Genomic DNA, 19,856 nt, shown 5'->3' on the forward strand with positions numbered 1-19,856 from the left:
GTAGAGCTAATGAAAAAAAAATGCAAAAATGAGCGCAGAAACGAAAGAAAAAAAGTATCGAGTGCATTTCACAACGAACCTTACGCCTTTTGCGAGTGAGCACGTGCCCAAACATTAACCGTAACGATCGGATTCCCGTCCAACGTCGGACAGTTTCCCGAGCAGCAAAAAAAATTAAAAAGGAGGGGTGCAACACGAGGACTTCCCAGGAGGTCACCCATCCTAGTACTACTCTCGCCCAAGCACGCTTAACTTCGGAGTTCTGATGGGATCCGGTGCATTAGTGCTGGTATGATCGCACCCGTCAACCTTTGTGCTCGAATTCACTTTGTTCCTCCGTAGAGCTAATGAAAAAAAAATGCAAAAATGATCGCAGAAACGAAAGAAAAAAAGTATCGAGTGCATAGCACGTGCCCAAAACATTAACCGTAACGATCGGATTCCCGTCCAACGTCGGACAGTTTCCCGAGCAGCAAAAAAAATTAAAAGGAGGGGTGCAACACGAGGACTTCCCAGGAGGTCACCCATCCTAGTACTACTCTCGCCCAAGCACGCTTAACTTCGGAGTTCTGATGGGATCCGGTGCATTAGTGCTGGTATGATCGCACCCGTCAACCTTTGCGCTCGAATTCACTTTGTTCCTCCGTAGAGCTAATGAAAAAAAAATGCAAAAATGAGCGCAGAAACGAAAGAAAAAAGTATCGAGTGCATTTCACAACGAACCTTACGCCTTTTGCGAGTGAGCACGTGCCCAAAACATTAACCGTAACGATGGGATTCCCGTCCAACGTCGGACAGTTTCCCGAGCAGCAAAAAAAAATTAAAAAGGAGGGGTGCAACACGAGGACTTCCCAGGAGGTCACCCATCCTAGTACTACTCTCTCGCCCAAGCACGCTTAACTTCGGAGTTCTGATGGGATCCGGTGCATTAGTGCTGGTATGATCGCACCCGTCAACCTTTGTGCTCGAATTCACTTTGTTCCTCCGTAGAGCTAATGAAAAAAAAATGCAAAAATGATCGCAGAAACGAAAGAAAAAAAGTATCGAGTGCATAGCACGTGCCCAAAACATTAACCGTAACGATCGGATTCCCGTCCAACGTCGGACAGTTTCCCGAGCAGCAAAAAAAAATTAAAAGGAGGGGTGCAACACGAGGACTTCCCAGGAGGTCACCCATCCTAGTACTACTCTCGCCCAAGCACGCTTAACTTCGGAGTTCTGATGGGATCCGGTGCATTAGTGCTGGTATGATCGCACCCGTCAACCTTTGCGCTCGAATTCACTTTGTTCCTCCGTAGAGCTAATGAAAAAAAAATGCAAAAATGAGCGCAGAAACGAAAGAAAAAATATCGAGTGCATTTCACACGAACTTACGCCTTTTGCGAGTGAGCACGTGCCCAAAACATTAACCGTAACGATCGGATTCCCGTCCAACGTCGGACAGTTTCCCGAGCAGCAAAAAAAAAATTAAAAGGAGGGGTGCAACACGAGGACTTCCCAGGAGGTCACCCATCCTAGTACTACTCTCTCGCCCAAGCACGCTTAACTTCGGAGTTCTGATGGGATCCGGTGCATTAGTGCTGGTATGATCGCACCCGTCAACCTTTGCGCTCGAATTCACTTTGTTCCTCCGTAGAGCTAATGAAAAAAAAATGCAAAAATGAGCGCAGAAACGAAAGAAAAAAGTATCGAGTGCATTTCACACACGAACTTACGCCTTTTGCGAGTGAGCACGTGCCCAAAACATTAACCGTAACGATCGGATTCCCGTCCAACGTCGGACAGTTTCCCGAGCAGCAAAAAAAAATTAAAAAGGAGGGGTGCAACACGAGGACTTCCCAGGAGGTCACCCATCCTAGTACTACTCTCGCCCAAGCACGCTTAACTTCGGAGTTCTGATGGGATCCGGTGCATTAGTGCTGGTATGATCGCACCCGTCAACCTTTGCGCTCGAATTCACTTTGTTCCTCCGTAGAGCTAATGAAAAAAAAATGCAAAATGAGCGCAGAAACGAAAGAAAAAAGTATCGAGTGCATTTCACACGAACTTTACGCCTTTTGCGAGTGAGCACGTGCCCAAAACATTAACCGTAACGATCGGATTCCCGTCCAACGTCGGACAGTTTCCCGAGCAGCAAAAAAAAATTAAAAAGGAGGGGTGCAACACGAGGACTTCCCAGGAGGTCACCCATCCTAGTACTACTCTCGCCCCCCAAGCACGCTTAACTTCGGAGTTCTGATGGGATCCGGTGCATTAGTGCTGGTATGATCGCACCCGTCAACCTTTGCGCTCGAATTCACTTTGTTCCTCCTCCGTAGAGCTAATGAAAAAAAAATGCAAAAATGAGCGCAGAAACGAAAGAAAAAAAGTATCGAGTGCATTTCACACACGAACCTTACGCCTTTTGCGAGTGAGCACGTGCCCAAAACATTAACCGTAACGATCGGATTCCCGTCCAACGTCGGACAGTTTCCCGAGCAGCAAAAAAAAATTAAAAAGGAGGGGTGCAACACGAGGACTTCCCAGGAGGTCACCCATCCTAGTACTACTCTCTCGCCCAGCACGCTTAACTTCGGAGTTCTGATGGGATCCGGTGCATTAGTGCTGGTATGATCGCACCCGTCAACCTTTGCGCTCGAATTCACTTTGTTCCTCCGTAGAGCTAATGAAAAAAAAATGCAAAAATGATCGCAGAAACGAAAGAAAAAAAGTATCGAGTGCATAGCACGTGCCCAAAACATTAACCGTAACGATGGATTCCCGTCCAACGTCGGACAGTTTCCCGAGCAGCAAAAAAAAATTAAAAAGGAGGGGTGCAACACGAGGACTTCCCAGGAGGTCACCCATCCTAGTACTACTCTCGCCCAAGCACGCTTAACTTCGGAGTTCTGATGGGATCCGGTGCATTAGTGCTGGTATGATCGCACCCGTCAACCTTTGCGCTCGAATTCACTTTGTTCCTCCGTAGAGCTAATGAAAAAAAAATGCAAAAATGAGCGCAGAAACGAAAGAAAAAAAGTATCGAGTGCATAGCACGTGCCCAAAACATTAACCGTAACGATGGATTCCCGTCCAACGTCGGACAGTTTCCCGAGCAGCAAAAAAAAATTAAAAAGGAGGGTGCAACACGAGGACTTCCCAGGAGGTCACCCATCCTAGTACTACTCTCTCGCTCGCCCAAGCACGCTTAACTTCGGAGTTCTGATGGGATCCGGTGCATTAGTGCTGGTATGATCGCACCCGTCAACCTTTGCGCTCGAATTCACTTTGTTCCTCCGTAGAGCTAATGAAAAAAAAATGCAAAAATGAGCGCAGAAACGAAAGAAAAAAAGTATCGAGTGCATTTCACCACGAACTTTACGCCTTTTGCGAGTGAGCACGTGCCCAAACATTAACCGTAACGATCGGATTCCCGTCCAACGTCGGACAGTTTCCCGAGCAGCAAAAAAAAATAAAAAGGAGGGGTGCAACACGAGGACTTCCCAGGAGGTCACCCATCCTAGTACTACTCTCGCCCAAGCACGCTTAACTTCGGAGTTCTGATGGGATCCGGTGCATTAGTGCTGGTATGATCGCACCCGTCAACCTTTGCGCTCGAATTCACTTTGTTCCTCCGTAGAGCTAATGAAAAAAAAATGCAAAAATGAGCGCAGAAACGAAAGAAAAAAAGTATCGAGTGCATTTCACAACGAACCTTACGCCTTTTGCGAGTGAGCACGTGCCCAAAACATTAACCGTAACGATGGATTCCCGTCCAACGTCGGACAGTTTCCCGAGCAGCAAAAAAAAATTAAAAAGGAGGGGTGCAACACGAGGACTTCCCAGGAGGTCACCCATCCTAGTACTACTCTCGCCCAAGCACGCTTAACTTCGGAGTTCTGATGGGATCCGGTGCATTAGTGCTGGTATGATCGCACCCGTCAACCTTTGCGCTCGAATTCACTTTGTTCCTCCGTAGAGCTAATGAAAAAAAAATGCAAAAATGATCGCAGAAACGAAAGAAAAAAATATCGAGTGCATAGCACGTGCCCAAAACATTAACCGTAACGATGGGATTCCCGTCCAACGTCGGACAGTTTCCCGAGCAGCAAAAAAAAATTAAAAGGAGGGGTGCAACACGAGGACTTCCCAGGAGGTCACCCATCCTAGTACTACTCTCTCGCCCAAGCACGCTTAACTTCGGAGTTCTGATGGGATCCGGTGCATTAGTGCTGGTATGATCGCACCCGTCAACCTTTGCGCTCGAATTCACTTTGTTCCTCCGTAGAGCTAATGAAAAAAAAATGCAAAAATGAGCGCAGAAACGAAAGAAAAAAGTATCGAGTGCATTTCACACACGAACTTACGCCTTTTGCGAGTGAGCACGTGCCCAAAACATTAACCGTAACGATCGGATTCCCGTCCAACGTCGGACAGTTTCCCGAGCAGCAAAAAAAAATTAAAAAGGAGGGGTGCAACACGAGGACTTCCCAGGAGGTCACCCATCCTAGTACTACTCTCGCCCAAGCACGCTTAACTTCGGAGTTCTGATGGGATCCGGTGCATTAGTGCTGGTATGATCGCACCCGTCAACCTTTGCGCTCGAATTCACTTTGTTCCTCCGTAGAGCTAATGAAAAAAAAATGCAAAAATGAGCGCAGAAACGAAAGAAAAAAAGTATCGAGTGCATTTCACCACGAACTTACGCCTTTTGCGAGTGAGCACGTGCCCAAAACATTAACCGTAACGATCGGATTCCCGTCCAACGTCGGACAGTTTCCCGAGCAGCAAAAAAAAATTAAAAAGGAGGGGTGCAACACGAGGACTTCCCAGGAGGTCACCCATCCTAGTACTACTCTCGCCCAAGCACGCTTAACTTCGGAGTTCTGATGGGATCCGGTGCATTAGTGCTGGTATGATCGCACCCGTCAACCTTTGTGCTCGAATTCACTTTGTTCCTCCGTAGAGCTAATGAAAAAAAATGCAAAAATGATCGCAGAAACGAAAGAAAAAAAGTATCGAGTGCATAGCACGTGCCCAAAACATTAACCGTAACGATCGGATTCCCGTCCAACGTCGGACAGTTTCCCGAGCAGCAAAAAAAATTAAAAAGGAGGGGTGCAACACGAGGACTTCCCAGGAGGTCACCCATCCTAGTACTACTCTCGCCCAAGCACGCTTAACTTCGGAGTTCTGATGGGATCCGGTGCATTAGTGCTGGTATGATCGCACCCGTCAACCTTTGTGCTCGAATTCACTTTGTTCCTCCGTAGAGCTAATGAAAAAAAAATGCAAAATGATCGCAGAAACGAAAGAAAAAAAGTATCGAGTGCATAGCACGTGCCCAAAACATTAACCGTAACGATGGGATTCCCGTCCAACGTCGGACAGTTTCCCGAGCAGCAAAAAAAATTAAAAAGGAGGGGTGCAACACGAGGACTTCCCAGGAGGTCACCCATCCTAGTACTACTCTCGCCCAAGCACGCTTAACTTCGGAGTTCTGATGGGATCCGGTGCATTAGTGCTGGTATGATCGCACCCGTCAACCTTTGCGCTCGAATTCACTTTGTTCCTCCGTAGAGCTAATGAAAAAAAAATGCAAAAATGAGCGCAGAAACGAAAGAAAAAAGTATCGAGTGCATTTCACACCACGAACTTTACGCCTTTTGCGAGTGAGCACGTGCCCAAAACATTAACCGTAACGATCGGATTCCCGTCCAACGTCGGACAGTTTCCCGAGCAGCAAAAAAAAATTAAAAAGGAGGGGTGCAACACGAGGACTTCCCAGGAGGTCACCCATCCTAGTACTACTCTCGCCCAGCCAGCACGCTTAACTTCGGAGTTCTGATGGGATCCGGTGCATTAGTGCTGGTATGATCGCACCCGTCAACCTTTGCGCTCGAATTCACTTTGTTCCTCCGTAGAGCTAATGAAAAAAAATGCAAAAATGAGCGCAGAAACGAAAGAAAAAAGTATCGAGTGCATTTCACACACGACTTTACGCCTTTTGCGAGTGAGCACGTGCCCAAAACATTAACCGTAACGATCGGATTCCCGTCCAACGTCGGACAGTTTCCCGAGCAGCAAAAAAAAATTAAAAGGAGGGGTGCAACACGAGGACTTCCCAGGAGGTCACCCATCCTAGTACTACTCTCGCCCAAGCACGCTTAACTTCGGAGTTCTGATGGGATCCGGTGCATTAGTGCTGGTATGATCGCACCCGTCAACCTTTGTGCTCGAATTCACTTTGTTCCTCCGTAGAGCTAATGAAAAAAAAATGCAAAAATGATCGCAGAAACGAAAGAAAAAAAGTATCGAGTGCATAGCACGTGCCCAAAACATTAACCGTAACGATCGGATTCCCGTCCAACGTCGGACAGTTTCCCGAGCAGCAAAAAAAAATTAAAAGGAGGGGTGCAACACGAGGACTTCCCAGGAGGTCACCCATCCTAGTACTACTCTCTCGCCCAAGCACGCTTAACTTCGGAGTTCTGATGGGATCCGGTGCATTAGTGCTGGTATGATCGCACCCGTCAACCTTTGCGCTCGAATTCACTTTGTTCCTCCGTAGAGCTAATGAAAAAAAAATGCAAAAATGAGCGCAGAAACGAAAGAAAAAAGTATCGAGTGCATTTCACCACGACTTTACGCCTTTTGCGAGTGAGCACGTGCCCAAAACATTAACCGTAACGATCGGATTCCCGTCCAACGTCGGACAGTTTCCCGAGCAGCAAAAAAAATTAAAAAGGAGGGGTGCAACACGAGGACTTCCCAGGAGGTCACCCATCCTAGTACTACTCTCTCGCCCAAGCACGCTTAACTTCGGAGTTCTGATGGGATCCGGTGCATTAGTGCTGGTATGATCGCACCCGTCAACCTTTGCGCTCGAATTCACTTTGTTCCTCCGTAGAGCTAATGAAAAAAAAATGCAAAAATGATCGCAGAAACGAAAGAAAAAAAGTATCGAGTGCATAGCACGTGCCCAAAACATTAACCGTAACGATCGGATTCCCGTCCAACGTCGGACAGTTTCCCGAGCAGCAAAAAAAAATTAAAAAGGAGGGGTGCAACACGAGGACTTCCCAGGAGGTCACCCATCCTAGTACTACTCTCGCCCAAGCACGCTTAACTTCGGAGTTCTGATGGGATCCGGTGCATTAGTGCTGGTATGATCGCACCCGTCAACCTTTGCGCTCGAATTCACTTTGTTCCTCCGTAGAGCTAATGAAAAAAAAATGCAAAAATGAGCGCAGAAACGAAAGAAAAAAAGTATCGAGTGCATTTCACCACGAACTTTACGCCTTTTGCGAGTGAGCACGTGCCCAAAACATTAACCGTAACGATCGGATTCCCGTCCAACGTCGGACAGTTTCCCGAGCAGCAAAAAAAAATTAAAAAGGAGGGGTGCAACACGAGGACTTCCCAGGAGGTCACCCATCCTAGTACTACTCTCGCCCAAGCACGCTTAACTTCGGAGTTCTGATGGGATCCGGTGCATTAGTGCTGGTATGATCGCACCCGTCAACCTTTGCGCTCGAATTCACTTTGTTCCTCCGTAGAGCTAATGAAAAAAAAATGCAAAAATGATCGCAGAAACGAAAGAAAAAAAGTATCGAGTGCATAGCACGTGCCCAAAACATTAACCGTAACGATCGGATTCCCGTCCAACGTCGGACAGTTTCCCGAGCAGCAAAAAAAATTAAAAAGGAGGGGTGCAACACGAGGACTTCCCAGGAGGTCACCCATCCTAGTACTACTCTCTCGCCCAAGCACGCTTAACTTCGGAGTTCTGATGGGATCCGGTGCATTAGTGCTGGTATGATCGCACCCGTCAACCTTTGCGCTCGAATTCACTTTGTTCCTCCGTAGAGCTAATGAAAAAAAAATGCAAAAATGATCGCAGAAACGAAAGAAAAAAAGTATCGAGTGCATAGCACGTGCCCAAAACATTAACCGTAACGATGGATTCCCGTCCAACGTCGGACAGTTTCCCGAGCAGCAAAAAAAAATTAAAAAGGAGGGGTGCAACACGAGGACTTCCCAGGAGGTCACCCATCCTAGTACTACTCTCGCCCAAGCACGCTTAACTTCGGAGTTCTGATGGGATCCGGTGCATTAGTGCTGGTATGATCGCACCCGTCAACCTTTGCGCTCGAATTCACTTTGTTCCTCCGTAGAGCTAATGAAAAAAAATGCAAAATGAGCGCAGAAACGAAAGAAAAAAGTATCGAGTGCATTTCACCACGAACTTTACGCCTTTTGCGAGTGAGCACGTGCCCAAAACATTAACCGTAACGATCGGATTCCCGTCCAACGTCGGACAGTTTCCCGAGCAGCAAAAAAAAATTAAAAAGGAGGGGTGCAACACGAGGACTTCCCAGGAGGTCACCCATCCTAGTACTACTCTCGCCCAAGCACGCTTAACTTCGGAGTTCTGATGGGATCCGGTGCATTAGTGCTGGTATGATCGCACCCGTCAACCTTTGCGCTCGAATTCACTTTGTTCCTCCGTAGAGCTAATGAAAAAAAATGCAAAAATGATCGCAGAAACGAAAGAAAAAAAGTATCGAGTGCATAGCACGTGCCCAAAACATTAACCGTAACGATCGGATTCCCGTCCAACGTCGGACAGTTTCCCGAGCAGCAAAAAAAATTAAAAAGGAGGGGTGCAACACGAGGACTTCCCAGGAGGTCACCCATCCTAGTACTACTCTCGCCCAAGCACGCTTAACTTCGGAGTTCTGATGGGATCCGGTGCATTAGTGCTGGTATGATCGCACCCGTCAACCTTTGCGCTCGAATTCACTTTGTTCCTCCGTAGAGCTAATGAAAAAAAAATGCAAAAATGAGCGCAGAAACGAAAAAAAAAGTATCGAGTGCATTTCACCACGAACTTTACGCCTTTTGCGAGTGAGCACGTGCCCAAAACATTAACCGTAACGATCGGATTCCCGTCCAACGTCGGACAGTTTCCCGAGCAGCAAAAAAAAATTAAAAAGGAGGGGTGCAACACGAGGACTTCCCAGGAGGTCACCCATCCTAGTACTACTCTCGCCCGCCCAAGCACGCTTAACTTCGGAGTTCTGATGGGATCCGGTGCATTAGTGCTGGTATGATCGCACCCGTCAACCTTTGCGCTCGAATTCACTTTGTTCCTCCGTAGAGCTAATGAAAAAAAAATGCAAAAATGATCGCAGAAACGAAAGAAAAAAAGTATCGAGTGCATAGCACGTGCCCAAAACATTAACCGTAACGATCGGATTCCCGTCCAACGTCGGACAGTTTCCCGAGCAGCAAAAAAAAATTAAAAAGGAGGGGTGCAACACGAGGACTTCCCAGGAGGTCACCCATCCTAGTACTACTCTCGCCCAAGCACGCTTAACTTCGGAGTTCTGATGGGATCCGGTGCATTAGTGCTGGTATGATCGCACCCGTCAACCTTTGTGCTCGAATTCACTTTGTTCCTCCGTAGAGCTAATGAAAAAAAAATGCAAAAATGATCGCAGAAACGAAAGAAAAAAAGTATCGAGTGCATAGCACGTGCCCAAAACATTAACCGTAACGATCGGATTCCCGTCCAACGTCGGACAGTTTCCCGAGCAGCAAAAAAAAATTAAAAGGAGGGGTGCAACACGAGGACTTCCCAGGAGGTCACCCATCCTAGTACTACTCTCGCCCAAGCACGCTTAACTTCGGAGTTCTGATGGGATCCGGTGCATTAGTGCTGGTATGATCGCACCCGTCAACCTTTGTGCTCGAATTCACTTTGTTCCTCCGTAGAGCTAATGAAAAAAAAATGCAAAAATGATCGCAGAAACGAAAGAAAAAAAGTATCGAGTGCATAGCACGTGCCCAAAACATTAACCGTAACGATCGGATTCCCGTCCAACGTCGGACAGTTTCCCGAGCAGCAAAAAAAAAATTAAAAGGAGGGGTGCAACACGAGGACTTCCCAGGAGGTCACCCATCCTAGTACTACTCTCGCCCAAGCACGCTTAACTTCGGAGTTCTGATGGGATCCGGTGCATTAGTGCTGGTATGATCGCACCCGTCAACCTTTGCGCTCGAATTCACTTTGTTCCTCCGTAGAGCTAATGAAAAAAAAATGCAAAAATGAGCGCAGAAACGAAAGAAAAAAGTATCGAGTGCATTTCACACGAACCTTACGCCTTTTGCGAGTGAGCACGTGCCCAAAACATTAACCGTAACGATCGGATTCCCGTCCAACGTCGGACAGTTTCCCGAGCAGCAAAAAAAAATTAAAAAGGAGGGGTGCAACACGAGGACTTCCCAGGAGGTCACCCATCCTAGTACTACTCTCGCCCAAGCACGCTTAACTTCGGAGTTCTGATGGGATCCGGTGCATTAGTGCTGGTATGATCGCACCCGTCAACCTTTGCGCTCGAATTCACTTTGTTCCTCCGTAGAGCTAATGAAAAAAAAATGCAAAAATGAGCGCAGAAACGAAAGAAAAAAGTATCGAGTGCATTTCACAACGAACCTTACGCCTTTTGCGAGTGAGCACGTGCCCAAAACATTAACCGTAACGATGGGATTCCCGTCCAACGTCGGACAGTTTCCCGAGCAGCAAAAAAAAATTAAAAAGGAGGGGTGCAACACGAGGACTTCCCAGGAGGTCACCCATCCTAGTACTACTCTCGCCCAAGCACGCTTAACTTCGGAGTTCTGATGGGATCCGGTGCATTAGTGCTGGTATGATCGCACCCGTCAACCTTTGTGCTCGAATTCACTTTGTTCCTCCGTAGAGCTAATGAAAAAAAAATGCAAAAATGATCGCAGAAACGAAAGAAAAAAAGTATCGAGTGCATAGCACGTGCCCAAAACATTAACCGTAACGATCGGATTCCCGTCCAACGTCGGACAGTTTCCCGAGCAGCAAAAAAAAATTAAAAAGGAGGGGTGCAACACGAGGACTTCCCAGGAGGTCACCCATCCTAGTACTACTCTCGCCCAAGCACGCTTAACTTCGGAGTTCTGATGGGATCCGGTGCATTAGTGCTGGTATGATCGCACCCGTCAACCTTTGCGCTCGAATTCACTTTGTTCCTCCGTAGAGCTAATGAAAAAAAAATGCAAAAATGAGCGCAGAAACGAAAGAAAAAAAGTATCGAGTGCATTTCACCACGAACTTTACGCCTTTTGCGAGTGAGCACGTGCCCAAAACATTAACCGTAACGATCGGATTCCCGTCCAACGTCGGACAGTTTCCCGAGCAGCAAAAAAAATTAAAAAGGAGGGGTGCAACACGAGGACTTCCCAGGAGGTCACCCATCCTAGTACTACTCTCGCCCAAGCACGCTTAACTTCGGAGTTCTGATGGGATCCGGTGCATTAGTGCTGGTATGATCGCACCCGTCAACCTTTGCGCTCGAATTCACTTTGTTCCTCCGTAGAGCTAATGAAAAAAAATGCAAAAATGAGCGCAGAAACGAAAGAAAAAAGTATCGAGTGCATAGCACGTGCCCAAAACATTAACCGTAACGATCGGATTCCCGTCCAACGTCGGACAGTTTCCCGAGCAGCAAAAAAAATTAAAAAGGAGGGTGCAACACGAGGACTTCCCAGGAGGTCACCCATCCTAGTACTACTCTCGCCCAAGCACGCTTAACTTCGGAGTTCTGATGGGATCCGGTGCATTAGTGCTGGTATGATCGCACCCGTCAACCTTTGCGCTCGAATTCACTTTGTTCCTCCGTAGAGCTAATGAAAAAAAAATGCAAAAATGAGCGCAGAAACGAAAGAAAAAAAGTATCGAGTGCATTTCACCACGAACTTTACGCCTTTTGCGAGTGAGCACGTGCCCAAAACATTAACCGTAACGATCGGATTCCCGTCCAACGTCGGACAGTTTCCCGAGCAGCAAAAAAAAATTAAAAGGAGGGGTGCAACACGAGGACTTCCCAGGAGGTCACCCATCCTAGTACTACTCTCGCCCAAGCACGCTTAACTTCGGAGTTCTGATGGGATCCGGTGCATTAGTGCTGGTATGATCGCACCCGTCAACCTTTGCGCTCGAATTCACTTTGTTCCTCCGTAGAGCTAATGAAAAAAAAATGCAAAAATGATCGCAGAAACGAAAGAAAAAAAGTATCGAGTGCATAGCACGTGCCCAAAACATTAACCGTAACGATCGGATTCCCGTCCAACGTCGGACAGTTTCCCGAGCAGCAAAAAAAAATTAAAAAGGAGGGGTGCAACACGAGGACTTCCCAGGAGGTCACCCATCCTAGTACTACTCTCGCCCAAGCACGCTTAACTTCGGAGTTCTGATGGGATCCGGTGCATTAGTGCTGGTATGATCGCACCCGTCAACCTTTGTGCTCGAATTCACTTTGTTCCTCCGTAGAGCTAATGAAAAAAAAATGCAAAAATATCGCAGAAACGAAAGAAAAAAAGTATCGAGTGCATAGCACGTGCCCAAAACATTAACCGTAACGATCGGATTCCCGTCCAACGTCGGACAGTTTCCCGAGCAGCAAAAAAAATTAAAAAGGAGGGGTGCAACACGAGGACTTCCCAGGAGGTCACCCATCCTAGTACTACTCTCACTCTCGCCCAAGCACGCTTAACTTCGGAGTTCTGATGGGATCCGGTGCATTAGTGCTGGTATGATCGCACCCGTCAACCTTTGCGCTCGAATTCACTTTGTTCCTCCGTAGAGCTAATGAAAAAAAAATGCAAAAATGAGCGCAGAAACGAAAGAAAAAAAGTATCGAGTGCATTTCACACACGAACCTTACGCCTTTTGCGAGTGAGCACGTGCCCAAAACATTAACCGTAACGATGGGATTCCCGTCCAACGTCGGACAGTTTCCCGAGCAGCAAAAAAAATTAAAAAGGAGGGGTGCAACACGAGGACTTCCCAGGAGGTCACCCATCCTAGTACTACTCTCGCCCAAGCACGCTTAACTTCGGAGTTCTGATGGGATCCGGTGCATTAGTGCTGGTATGATCGCACCCGTCAACCTTTGCGCTCGAATTCACTTTGTTCCTCCGTAGAGCTAATGAAAAAAAAATGCAAAAATGAGCGCAGAAACGAAAGAAAAAAAGTATCGAGTGCATTTCACAACGAACCTTACGCCTTTTGCGAGTGAGCACGTGCCCAAAACATTAACCGTAACGATGGATTCCCGTCCAACGTCGGACAGTTTCCCGAGCAGCAAAAAAAAATTAAAAGGAGGGGTGCAACACGAGGACTTCCCAGGAGGTCACCCATCCTAGTACTACTCTCGCCCAAGCACGCTTAACTTCGGAGTTCTGATGGGATCCGGTGCATTAGTGCTGGTATGATCGCACCCGTCAACCTTTGTGCTCGAATTCACTTTGTTCCTCCGTAGAGCTAATGAAAAAAAAATGCAAAAATGATCGCAGAAACGAAAGAAAAAAAGTATCGAGTGCATAGCACGTGCCCAAAACATTAACCGTAACGATCGGATTCCCGTCCAACGTCGGACAGTTTCCCGAGCAGCAAAAAAAAATTAAAAAGGAGGGGTGCAACACGAGGACTTCCCAGGAGGTCACCCATCCTAGTACTACTCTCGCCCAAGCACGCTTAACTTCGGAGTTCTGATGGGATCCGGTGCATTAGTGCTGGTATGATCGCACCCGTCAACCTTTGCGCTCGAATTCACTTTGTTCCTCCGTAGAGCTAATGAAAAAAAAATGCAAAAATGAGCGCAGAAACGAAAGAAAAAAAGTATCGAGTGCATTTCACAACGAACTTTACGCCTTTTGCGAGTGAGCACGTGCCCAAAACATTAACCGTAACGATGGATTCCCGTCCAACGTCGGACAGTTTCCCGAGCAGCAAAAAAAATTAAAAAGGAGGGGTGCAACACGAGGACTTCCCAGGAGGTCACCCATCCTAGTACTACTCTCGCCCAAGCACGCTTAACTTCGGAGTTCTGATGGGATCCGGTGCATTAGTGCTGGTATGATCGCACCCGTCAACCTTTGCGCTCGAATTCACTTTGTTCCTCCGTAGAGCTAATGAAAAAAAAATGCAAAAATGATCGCAGAAACGAAAGAAAAAAAGTATCGAGTGCATAGCACGTGCCCAAAACATTAACCGTAACGATCGGATTCCCGTCCAACGTCGGACAGTTTCCCGAGCAGCAAAAAAAAATTAAAAAGGAGGGGTGCAACACGAGGACTTCCCAGGAGGTCACCCATCCTAGTACTACTCTCGCCCAAGCACGCTTAACTTCGGAGTTCTGATGGGATCCGGTGCATTAGTGCTGGTATGATCGCACCCGTCAACCTTTGCGCTCGAATTCACTTTGTTCCTCCGTAGAGCTAATTAAAAAAAAATGCAAAAATGAGCGCAGAAACGAAAGAAAAAAAGTATCGAGTGCATTTCACAACGAACTTTACGCCTTTTGCGAGTGAGCACGTGCCCAAAACATTAACCGTAACGATCGGATTCCCGTCCAACGTCGGACAGTTTCCCGAGCAGCAAAAAAAAATTAAAAAGGAGGGGTGCAACACTAGGACTTCCCAGGAGGTCACCCATCCTAGTACTACTCTCTCCCAAGCACGCTTAACTTCGGAGTTCTGATGGGATCCGGTGCATTAGTGCTGGTATGATCGCACCCGTCAACCTTTGCGCTCGATTTCACTTTGTTCCTCCGTAGAGCTAATGAAAAAAAAAATGCAAAAATGATCGCAGAAACGAAAGAAAAAAAGTATCGAGTGCATAGCACGTGCCCAAAACATTAACCGTAACGATCGGATTCCCGTCCAACGTCGGACAGTTTCCCGAGCAGCAAAAAAAAATTAAAAAGGAGGGGTGCAACACGAGGACTTCCCAGGAGGTCACCCATCCTAGTACTACTCTCGCCCAAGCACGCTTAACTTCGGAGTTCTGATGGGATCCGGTGCATTAGTGCTGGTATGATCGCACCCGTCAACCTTTGCGCTCGAATTCACTTTGTTCCTCCGTAGAGCTAATGAAAAAAAAATGCAAAAATGATCGCAGAAACGAAAGAAAAAAAGTATCGAGTGCATAGCACGTGCCCAAAACATTAACCGTAACGATCGGATTCCCGTCCAACGTCGGACAGTTTCCCGAGCAGCAAAAAAAAATTAAAAAGGAGGGGTGCAACACGAGGACTTCCCAGGAGGTCACCCATCCTAGTACTACTCTCGCCCAAGCACGCTTAACTTCGGAGTTCTGATGGGATCCGGTGCATTAGTGCTGGTATGATCGCACCCGTCAACCTTTGCGCTCGAATTCACTTTGTTCCTCCGTAGAGCTAATGAAAAAAAAATGCAAAAATGAGCGCAGAAACGAAAGAAAAAAAGTATCGAGTGCATTTCACAACGAACCTTACGCCTTTTGCGAGTGAGCACGTGCCCAAAACATTAACCGTAACGATGGATTCCCGTCCAACGTCGGACAGTTTCCCGAGCAGCAAAAAAAATTAAAAAGGAGGGGTGCAACACGAGGACTTCCCAGGAGGTCACCCATCCTAGTACTACTCTCGCCCAAGCACGCTTAACTTCGGAGTTCTGATGGGATCCGGTGCATTAGTGCTGGTATGATCGCACCCGTCAACCTTTGCGCTCGAATTCACTTTGTTCCTCCGTAGAGCTAATGAAAAAAAAATGCAAAAATGAGCGCAGAAACGAAAGAAAAAAGTATCGAGTGCATTTCACCACGAACCTTACGCCTTTTGCGAGTGAGCACGTGCCCAAAACATTAACCGTAACGATCGGATTCCCGTCCAACGTCGGACAGTTTCCCGAGCAGCAAAAAAAATTAAAAAGGAGGGGTGCAACACGAGGACTTCCCAGGAGGTCACCCATCCTAGTACTACTCTCGCCCAAGCACGCTTAACTTCGGAGTTCTGATGGGATCCGGTGCATTAGTGCTGGTATGATCGCACCCGTCAACCTTTGCGCTCGAATTCACTTTGTTCCTCCGTAGAGCTAATGAAAAAAAAATGCAAAAATGATCGCAGAAACGAAAGAAAAAAAGTATCGAGTGCATAGCACGTGCCCAAAACATTAACCGTAACGATCGGATTCCCGTCCAACGTCGGACAGTTTCCCGAGCAGCAAAAAAAAATTAAAAAGGAGGGGTGCAACACGAGGACTTCCCAGGAGGTCACCCATCCTAGTACTACTCTCGCCCAAGCACGCTTAACTTCGGAGTTCTGATGGGATCCGGTGCATTAGTGCTGGTATGATCGCACCCGTCAACCTTTGCGCTCGAATTCACTTTGTTCCTCCGTAGAGCTAATGAAAAAAAAATGCAAAAATATCGCAGAAACGAAAGAAAAAAAGTATCGAGTGCATAGCACGTGCCCAAAACATTAACCGTAACGATCGGATTCCCGTCCAACGTCGGACAGTTTCCCGAGCAGCAAAAAAAAATTAAAAAGGAGGGGTGCAACACGAGGACTTCCCAGGAGGTCACCCATCCTAGTACTACTCTCGCCCAAGCACGCTTAACTTCGGAGTTCTGATGGGATCCGGTGCATTAGTGCTGGTATGATCGCACCCGTCAACCTTTGCGCTCGAATTCACTTTGTTCCTCCGTAGAGCTAATGAAAAAAAAATGCAAAAATGAGCGCAGAAACGAAAGAAAAAAGTATCGAGTGCATTTCACAACGAACCTTACGCCTTTTGCGAGTGAGCACGTGCCCAAAACATTAACCGTAACGATGGGATTCCCGTCCAACGTCGGACAGTTTCCCGAGCAGCAAAAAAAATTAAAAAGGAGGGGTGCAACACGAGGACTTCCCAGGAGGTCACCCATCCTAGTACTACTCTCGCCCAAGCACGCTTAACTTCGGAGTTCTGATGGGATCCGGTGCATTAGTGCTGGTATGATCGCACCCGTCAACCTTTGCGCTCGAATTCACTTTGTTCCTCCGTAGAGCTAATGAAAAAAAAATGCAAAAATGAGCGCAGAAACGAAAGAAAAAAGTATCGAGTGCATTTCACAACGACCTTACGCCTTTTGCGAGTGAGCACGTGCCCAAAACATTAACCGTAACGATGGGATTCCCGTCCAACGTCGGACAGTTTCCCGAGCAGCAAAAAAAATTAAAAAGGAGGGGTGCAACACGAGGACTTCCCAGGAGGTCACCCATCCTAGTACTACTCTCGCTCTCGCCCAAGCACGCTTAACTTCGGAGTTCTGATGGGATCCGGTGCATTAGTGCTGGTATGATCGCACCCGTCAACCTTTGCGCTCGAATTCACTTTGTTCCTCCGTAGAGCTAATGAAAAAAAATGCAAAAATGAGCGCAGAAACGAAAGAAAAAAAGTATCGAGTGCATTTCACACGAACTTACGCCTTTTGCGAGTGAGCACGTGCCCAAAACATTAACCGTAACGATCGGATTCCCGTCCAACGTCGGACAGTTTCCCGAGCAGCAAAAAAAAATTAAAAAGGAGGGGTGCAACACGAGGACTTCCCAGGAGGTCACCCATCCTAGTACTACTCTCGCCCAAGCACGCTTAACTTCGGAGTTCTGATGGGATCCGGTGCATTAGTGCTGGTATGATCGCACCCGTCAACCTTTGCGCTAGAATTCACTTTGTTCCTCCGTAGAGCTAATGAAAAAAAATGCAAAAATGATCGCAGAAACGAAAGAAAAAAAGTATCGAGTGCATAGCACGTGCCCAAAACATTAACCGTAACGATCGGATTCCCGTCCAACGTCGGACAGTTTCCCGAGCAGCAAAAAAAAATTAAAAAGGAGGGGTGCAACACGAGGACTTCCCAGGAGGTCACCCATCCTAGTACTACTCTCGCCCAAGCACGCTTAACTTCGGAGTTCTGATGGGATCCGGTGCATTAGTGCTGGTATGATCGCACCCGTCAACCTTTGTGCTCGAATTCACTTTGTTCCTCCGTAGAGCTAATGAAAAAAAAATGCAAAAATGAATCGCAGAAACGAAAGAAAAAAAGTATCGAGTGCATAGCACGTGCCCAAAACATTAACCGTAACGATCGGATTCCCGTCCAACGTCGGACAGTTTCCCGAGCAGCAAAAAAAAATTAAAAGGAGGGGTGCAACACGAGGACTTCCCAGGAGGTCACCCATCCTAGTACTACTCTCGCCCAAGCACGCTTAACTTCGGAGTTCTGATGGGATCCGGTGCATTAGTGCTGGTATGATCGCACCCGTCAACCTTTGCGCTCGAATTCACTTTGTTCCTCCGTAGAGCTAATGAAAAAAAATGCAAAAATGAGCGCAGAAACGAAAGAAAAAAGTATCGAGTGCATTTCACAACGAACCTTACGCCTTTTGCGAGTGAGCACGTGCCCAAAACATTAACCGTAACGATGGGATTCCCGTCCAACGTCGGACAGTTTCCCGAGCAGCAAAAAAAAATTAAAAAGGAGGGGTGCAACACGAGGACTTCCCAGGAGGTCACCCATCCTAGTACTACTCTCTCGCCCAAGCACGCTTAACTTCGGAGTTCTGATGGGATCCGGTGCATTAGTGCTGGTATGATCGCACCCGTCAACCTTTGCGCTCGAATTCACTTTGTTCCTCCGTAGAGCTAATGAAAAAAAAATGCAAAAATGAGCGCAGAAACGAAAGAAAAAAAGTATCGAGTGCATTTCACACGAACTTTACGCCTTTTGCGAGTGAGCACGTGCCCAAAACATTAACCGTAACGATCGGATTCCCGTCCAACGTCGGACAGTTTCCCGAGCAGCAAAAAAAAATTAAAAAGGAGGGGTGCAACACGAGGACTTCCCAGGAGGTCACCCATCCTAGTACTACTCTCGCCCAAGCACGCTTAACTTCGGAGTTCTGATGGGATCCGGTGCATTAGTGCTGGTATGATCGCACCCGTCAACCTTTGCGCTCGAATTCACTTTGTTCCTCCGTAGAGCTAATGAAAAAAAAATGCAAAAATGATCGCAGAAACGAAAGAAAAAAAGTATCGAGTGCATAGCACGTGCCCAAAACATTAACCGTAACGATCGGATTCCCGTCCAACGTCGGACAGTTTCCCGAGCAGCAAAAAAAAATTAAAAAGGAGGGGTGCAACACGAGGACTTCCCAGGAGGTCACCCATCCTAGTACTACTCTCGCCCAAGCACGCTTAACTTCGGAGTTCTGATGGGATCCGGTGCATTAGTGCTGGTATGATCGCACCCGTCAACCTTTGCGCTCGAATTCACTTTGTTCCTCCGTAGAGCTAATGAAAAAAAAATGCAAAAATGATCGCAGAAACGAAAGAAAAAAGTATCGAGTGCATAGCACGTGCCCAAAACATTAACCGTAACGATCGGATTCCCGTCCAACGTCGGACAGTTTCCCGAGCAGCAAAAAAAAATTAAAAAGGAGGGGTGCAACACGAGGACTTCCCAGGAGGTCACCCATCCTAGTACTACTCTCGCCCAAGCACGCTTAACTTCGGAGTTCTGATGGGATCCGGTGCATTAGTGCTGGTATGATCGCACCCGTCAACCTTTGCGCTCGAATTCACTTTGTTCCTCCGTAGAGCTAATGAAAAAAAATGCAAAAATGAGCGCAGAAACGAAAGAAAAAAAGTATCGAGTGCATTTCACAACGAACTTACGCCTTTTGCGAGTGAGCACGTGCCCAAAACATTAACCGTAACGATGGATTCCCGTCCAACGTCGGACAGTTTCCCGAGCAGCAAAAAAAATTAAAAAGGAGGGGTGCAACACGAGGACTTCCCAGGAGGTCACCCATCCTAGTACTACTCTCGCCCAAGCACGCTTAACTTCGGAGTTCTGATGGGATCCGGTGCATTAGTGCTGGTATGATCGCACCCGTCAACCTTTGCGCTCGAATTCACTTTGTTCCTCCGTAGAGCTAATGAAAAAAAATGCAAAAATGATCGCAGAAACGAAAGAA

At 47.2% G+C, this 19,856-nt stretch overlaps 58 non-coding genes and 3 pseudogenes across 58 annotated transcripts; all 61 read right to left on the reverse strand.

The window, feature by feature from the left end:
- Positions 1-184: 184 nt before the first annotated feature.
- On the reverse strand, positions 185-303 carry LOC116191585. The gene has a single exon (XR_004153671.1). It is a non-coding gene; the product is annotated as a 5S ribosomal RNA (ribosomal RNA).
- A 188-nt stretch (positions 304-491) lies between these two features.
- Positions 492-610, reverse strand: LOC116191586. Its single transcript, XR_004153672.1, has one exon. It is a non-coding gene; the product is annotated as a 5S ribosomal RNA (ribosomal RNA).
- Positions 611-830: 220 nt separating this feature from the next.
- On the reverse strand, positions 831-951 carry LOC116191809. Its single transcript, XR_004153887.1, has one exon. It is a non-coding gene; the product is annotated as a 5S ribosomal RNA (ribosomal RNA).
- Positions 952-1,140: 189 nt separating this feature from the next.
- On the reverse strand, positions 1,141-1,259 carry LOC116191587. Its single transcript, XR_004153673.1, has one exon. It is a non-coding gene; the product is annotated as a 5S ribosomal RNA (ribosomal RNA).
- Positions 1,260-1,476: 217 nt separating this feature from the next.
- On the reverse strand, positions 1,477-1,597 carry LOC116191810. The gene has a single exon (XR_004153888.1). It is a non-coding gene; the product is annotated as a 5S ribosomal RNA (ribosomal RNA).
- A 220-nt stretch (positions 1,598-1,817) lies between these two features.
- Positions 1,818-1,936, reverse strand: LOC116191589. Its single transcript, XR_004153674.1, has one exon. It is a non-coding gene; the product is annotated as a 5S ribosomal RNA (ribosomal RNA).
- A 218-nt stretch (positions 1,937-2,154) lies between these two features.
- On the reverse strand, positions 2,155-2,276 carry LOC116191840. The gene has a single exon (XR_004153916.1). It is a non-coding gene; the product is annotated as a 5S ribosomal RNA (ribosomal RNA).
- A 225-nt stretch (positions 2,277-2,501) lies between these two features.
- On the reverse strand, positions 2,502-2,621 carry LOC116191877. Its single transcript, XR_004153947.1, has one exon. It is a non-coding gene; the product is annotated as a 5S ribosomal RNA (ribosomal RNA).
- Positions 2,622-2,810: 189 nt separating this feature from the next.
- LOC116191590 lies at positions 2,811-2,929 on the reverse strand. Its single transcript, XR_004153675.1, has one exon. It is a non-coding gene; the product is annotated as a 5S ribosomal RNA (ribosomal RNA).
- Positions 2,930-3,117: 188 nt separating this feature from the next.
- Positions 3,118-3,242, reverse strand: LOC116191885 (annotated as a pseudogene).
- A 219-nt stretch (positions 3,243-3,461) lies between these two features.
- Positions 3,462-3,580, reverse strand: LOC116191591. Its single transcript, XR_004153676.1, has one exon. It is a non-coding gene; the product is annotated as a 5S ribosomal RNA (ribosomal RNA).
- A 220-nt stretch (positions 3,581-3,800) lies between these two features.
- Positions 3,801-3,919, reverse strand: LOC116191592. The gene has a single exon (XR_004153677.1). It is a non-coding gene; the product is annotated as a 5S ribosomal RNA (ribosomal RNA).
- Positions 3,920-4,107: 188 nt separating this feature from the next.
- Positions 4,108-4,228, reverse strand: LOC116191811. The gene has a single exon (XR_004153889.1). It is a non-coding gene; the product is annotated as a 5S ribosomal RNA (ribosomal RNA).
- Positions 4,229-4,448: 220 nt separating this feature from the next.
- LOC116191594 lies at positions 4,449-4,567 on the reverse strand. The gene has a single exon (XR_004153679.1). It is a non-coding gene; the product is annotated as a 5S ribosomal RNA (ribosomal RNA).
- A 220-nt stretch (positions 4,568-4,787) lies between these two features.
- LOC116191595 lies at positions 4,788-4,906 on the reverse strand. The gene has a single exon (XR_004153680.1). It is a non-coding gene; the product is annotated as a 5S ribosomal RNA (ribosomal RNA).
- Positions 4,907-5,094: 188 nt separating this feature from the next.
- On the reverse strand, positions 5,095-5,213 carry LOC116191596. Its single transcript, XR_004153681.1, has one exon. It is a non-coding gene; the product is annotated as a 5S ribosomal RNA (ribosomal RNA).
- Positions 5,214-5,401: 188 nt separating this feature from the next.
- Positions 5,402-5,520, reverse strand: LOC116191597. Its single transcript, XR_004153682.1, has one exon. It is a non-coding gene; the product is annotated as a 5S ribosomal RNA (ribosomal RNA).
- Positions 5,521-5,742: 222 nt separating this feature from the next.
- LOC116191865 lies at positions 5,743-5,864 on the reverse strand. The gene has a single exon (XR_004153940.1). It is a non-coding gene; the product is annotated as a 5S ribosomal RNA (ribosomal RNA).
- A 218-nt stretch (positions 5,865-6,082) lies between these two features.
- On the reverse strand, positions 6,083-6,201 carry LOC116191598. The gene has a single exon (XR_004153683.1). It is a non-coding gene; the product is annotated as a 5S ribosomal RNA (ribosomal RNA).
- A 189-nt stretch (positions 6,202-6,390) lies between these two features.
- LOC116191813 lies at positions 6,391-6,511 on the reverse strand. Its single transcript, XR_004153891.1, has one exon. It is a non-coding gene; the product is annotated as a 5S ribosomal RNA (ribosomal RNA).
- Positions 6,512-6,729: 218 nt separating this feature from the next.
- LOC116191814 lies at positions 6,730-6,850 on the reverse strand. Its single transcript, XR_004153892.1, has one exon. It is a non-coding gene; the product is annotated as a 5S ribosomal RNA (ribosomal RNA).
- Positions 6,851-7,040: 190 nt separating this feature from the next.
- On the reverse strand, positions 7,041-7,159 carry LOC116191599. The gene has a single exon (XR_004153684.1). It is a non-coding gene; the product is annotated as a 5S ribosomal RNA (ribosomal RNA).
- A 221-nt stretch (positions 7,160-7,380) lies between these two features.
- LOC116191600 lies at positions 7,381-7,499 on the reverse strand. The gene has a single exon (XR_004153685.1). It is a non-coding gene; the product is annotated as a 5S ribosomal RNA (ribosomal RNA).
- Positions 7,500-7,688: 189 nt separating this feature from the next.
- LOC116191815 lies at positions 7,689-7,809 on the reverse strand. Its single transcript, XR_004153893.1, has one exon. It is a non-coding gene; the product is annotated as a 5S ribosomal RNA (ribosomal RNA).
- Positions 7,810-7,998: 189 nt separating this feature from the next.
- Positions 7,999-8,117, reverse strand: LOC116191601. Its single transcript, XR_004153686.1, has one exon. It is a non-coding gene; the product is annotated as a 5S ribosomal RNA (ribosomal RNA).
- Positions 8,118-8,335: 218 nt separating this feature from the next.
- LOC116191602 lies at positions 8,336-8,454 on the reverse strand. Its single transcript, XR_004153687.1, has one exon. It is a non-coding gene; the product is annotated as a 5S ribosomal RNA (ribosomal RNA).
- A 188-nt stretch (positions 8,455-8,642) lies between these two features.
- Positions 8,643-8,761, reverse strand: LOC116191603. Its single transcript, XR_004153688.1, has one exon. It is a non-coding gene; the product is annotated as a 5S ribosomal RNA (ribosomal RNA).
- Positions 8,762-8,980: 219 nt separating this feature from the next.
- Positions 8,981-9,103, reverse strand: LOC116191853. Its single transcript, XR_004153928.1, has one exon. It is a non-coding gene; the product is annotated as a 5S ribosomal RNA (ribosomal RNA).
- A 190-nt stretch (positions 9,104-9,293) lies between these two features.
- LOC116191606 lies at positions 9,294-9,412 on the reverse strand. The gene has a single exon (XR_004153690.1). It is a non-coding gene; the product is annotated as a 5S ribosomal RNA (ribosomal RNA).
- Positions 9,413-9,601: 189 nt separating this feature from the next.
- LOC116191607 lies at positions 9,602-9,720 on the reverse strand. Its single transcript, XR_004153691.1, has one exon. It is a non-coding gene; the product is annotated as a 5S ribosomal RNA (ribosomal RNA).
- Positions 9,721-9,910: 190 nt separating this feature from the next.
- On the reverse strand, positions 9,911-10,029 carry LOC116191608. The gene has a single exon (XR_004153692.1). It is a non-coding gene; the product is annotated as a 5S ribosomal RNA (ribosomal RNA).
- Positions 10,030-10,248: 219 nt separating this feature from the next.
- Positions 10,249-10,367, reverse strand: LOC116191609. The gene has a single exon (XR_004153693.1). It is a non-coding gene; the product is annotated as a 5S ribosomal RNA (ribosomal RNA).
- Positions 10,368-10,587: 220 nt separating this feature from the next.
- LOC116191610 lies at positions 10,588-10,706 on the reverse strand. The gene has a single exon (XR_004153694.1). It is a non-coding gene; the product is annotated as a 5S ribosomal RNA (ribosomal RNA).
- Positions 10,707-10,896: 190 nt separating this feature from the next.
- LOC116191611 lies at positions 10,897-11,015 on the reverse strand. The gene has a single exon (XR_004153695.1). It is a non-coding gene; the product is annotated as a 5S ribosomal RNA (ribosomal RNA).
- Positions 11,016-11,235: 220 nt separating this feature from the next.
- LOC116191612 lies at positions 11,236-11,354 on the reverse strand. Its single transcript, XR_004153696.1, has one exon. It is a non-coding gene; the product is annotated as a 5S ribosomal RNA (ribosomal RNA).
- Positions 11,355-11,540: 186 nt separating this feature from the next.
- LOC116191757 lies at positions 11,541-11,659 on the reverse strand. The gene has a single exon (XR_004153837.1). It is a non-coding gene; the product is annotated as a 5S ribosomal RNA (ribosomal RNA).
- A 220-nt stretch (positions 11,660-11,879) lies between these two features.
- LOC116191613 lies at positions 11,880-11,998 on the reverse strand. The gene has a single exon (XR_004153697.1). It is a non-coding gene; the product is annotated as a 5S ribosomal RNA (ribosomal RNA).
- A 190-nt stretch (positions 11,999-12,188) lies between these two features.
- LOC116191614 lies at positions 12,189-12,307 on the reverse strand. Its single transcript, XR_004153698.1, has one exon. It is a non-coding gene; the product is annotated as a 5S ribosomal RNA (ribosomal RNA).
- A 188-nt stretch (positions 12,308-12,495) lies between these two features.
- Positions 12,496-12,620, reverse strand: LOC116191875 (annotated as a pseudogene).
- A 221-nt stretch (positions 12,621-12,841) lies between these two features.
- Positions 12,842-12,960, reverse strand: LOC116191615. The gene has a single exon (XR_004153699.1). It is a non-coding gene; the product is annotated as a 5S ribosomal RNA (ribosomal RNA).
- Positions 12,961-13,179: 219 nt separating this feature from the next.
- Positions 13,180-13,298, reverse strand: LOC116191617. Its single transcript, XR_004153701.1, has one exon. It is a non-coding gene; the product is annotated as a 5S ribosomal RNA (ribosomal RNA).
- Positions 13,299-13,488: 190 nt separating this feature from the next.
- Positions 13,489-13,607, reverse strand: LOC116191618. The gene has a single exon (XR_004153702.1). It is a non-coding gene; the product is annotated as a 5S ribosomal RNA (ribosomal RNA).
- Positions 13,608-13,826: 219 nt separating this feature from the next.
- Positions 13,827-13,945, reverse strand: LOC116191619. Its single transcript, XR_004153703.1, has one exon. It is a non-coding gene; the product is annotated as a 5S ribosomal RNA (ribosomal RNA).
- Positions 13,946-14,135: 190 nt separating this feature from the next.
- On the reverse strand, positions 14,136-14,254 carry LOC116191621. Its single transcript, XR_004153704.1, has one exon. It is a non-coding gene; the product is annotated as a 5S ribosomal RNA (ribosomal RNA).
- Positions 14,255-14,475: 221 nt separating this feature from the next.
- On the reverse strand, positions 14,476-14,594 carry LOC116191858. Its single transcript, XR_004153933.1, has one exon. It is a non-coding gene; the product is annotated as a 5S ribosomal RNA (ribosomal RNA).
- Positions 14,595-14,785: 191 nt separating this feature from the next.
- LOC116191622 lies at positions 14,786-14,904 on the reverse strand. The gene has a single exon (XR_004153705.1). It is a non-coding gene; the product is annotated as a 5S ribosomal RNA (ribosomal RNA).
- Positions 14,905-15,094: 190 nt separating this feature from the next.
- LOC116191623 lies at positions 15,095-15,213 on the reverse strand. The gene has a single exon (XR_004153706.1). It is a non-coding gene; the product is annotated as a 5S ribosomal RNA (ribosomal RNA).
- A 219-nt stretch (positions 15,214-15,432) lies between these two features.
- LOC116191624 lies at positions 15,433-15,551 on the reverse strand. Its single transcript, XR_004153707.1, has one exon. It is a non-coding gene; the product is annotated as a 5S ribosomal RNA (ribosomal RNA).
- A 219-nt stretch (positions 15,552-15,770) lies between these two features.
- LOC116191625 lies at positions 15,771-15,889 on the reverse strand. The gene has a single exon (XR_004153708.1). It is a non-coding gene; the product is annotated as a 5S ribosomal RNA (ribosomal RNA).
- Positions 15,890-16,079: 190 nt separating this feature from the next.
- On the reverse strand, positions 16,080-16,198 carry LOC116191626. The gene has a single exon (XR_004153709.1). It is a non-coding gene; the product is annotated as a 5S ribosomal RNA (ribosomal RNA).
- A 189-nt stretch (positions 16,199-16,387) lies between these two features.
- Positions 16,388-16,506, reverse strand: LOC116191627. Its single transcript, XR_004153710.1, has one exon. It is a non-coding gene; the product is annotated as a 5S ribosomal RNA (ribosomal RNA).
- Positions 16,507-16,725: 219 nt separating this feature from the next.
- LOC116191629 lies at positions 16,726-16,844 on the reverse strand. Its single transcript, XR_004153712.1, has one exon. It is a non-coding gene; the product is annotated as a 5S ribosomal RNA (ribosomal RNA).
- Positions 16,845-17,062: 218 nt separating this feature from the next.
- On the reverse strand, positions 17,063-17,187 carry LOC116191873 (annotated as a pseudogene).
- A 218-nt stretch (positions 17,188-17,405) lies between these two features.
- On the reverse strand, positions 17,406-17,524 carry LOC116191630. Its single transcript, XR_004153713.1, has one exon. It is a non-coding gene; the product is annotated as a 5S ribosomal RNA (ribosomal RNA).
- A 189-nt stretch (positions 17,525-17,713) lies between these two features.
- LOC116191631 lies at positions 17,714-17,832 on the reverse strand. Its single transcript, XR_004153714.1, has one exon. It is a non-coding gene; the product is annotated as a 5S ribosomal RNA (ribosomal RNA).
- A 190-nt stretch (positions 17,833-18,022) lies between these two features.
- LOC116191632 lies at positions 18,023-18,141 on the reverse strand. The gene has a single exon (XR_004153715.1). It is a non-coding gene; the product is annotated as a 5S ribosomal RNA (ribosomal RNA).
- Positions 18,142-18,360: 219 nt separating this feature from the next.
- On the reverse strand, positions 18,361-18,481 carry LOC116191816. Its single transcript, XR_004153894.1, has one exon. It is a non-coding gene; the product is annotated as a 5S ribosomal RNA (ribosomal RNA).
- Positions 18,482-18,701: 220 nt separating this feature from the next.
- On the reverse strand, positions 18,702-18,820 carry LOC116191633. Its single transcript, XR_004153716.1, has one exon. It is a non-coding gene; the product is annotated as a 5S ribosomal RNA (ribosomal RNA).
- A 190-nt stretch (positions 18,821-19,010) lies between these two features.
- On the reverse strand, positions 19,011-19,129 carry LOC116191634. The gene has a single exon (XR_004153717.1). It is a non-coding gene; the product is annotated as a 5S ribosomal RNA (ribosomal RNA).
- Positions 19,130-19,318: 189 nt separating this feature from the next.
- LOC116191635 lies at positions 19,319-19,437 on the reverse strand. Its single transcript, XR_004153718.1, has one exon. It is a non-coding gene; the product is annotated as a 5S ribosomal RNA (ribosomal RNA).
- A 217-nt stretch (positions 19,438-19,654) lies between these two features.
- On the reverse strand, positions 19,655-19,773 carry LOC116191637. The gene has a single exon (XR_004153719.1). It is a non-coding gene; the product is annotated as a 5S ribosomal RNA (ribosomal RNA).
- Between the last annotated feature and the right edge of the window lie 83 nt (positions 19,774-19,856).

The sequence above is a fragment of the Punica granatum genome, unplaced genomic scaffold (assembly GCF_007655135.1).
Source record: "Punica granatum isolate Tunisia-2019 unplaced genomic scaffold, ASM765513v2 Contig00627, whole genome shotgun sequence".
Taxonomy (NCBI): domain Eukaryota; kingdom Viridiplantae; phylum Streptophyta; class Magnoliopsida; order Myrtales; family Lythraceae; genus Punica; species Punica granatum.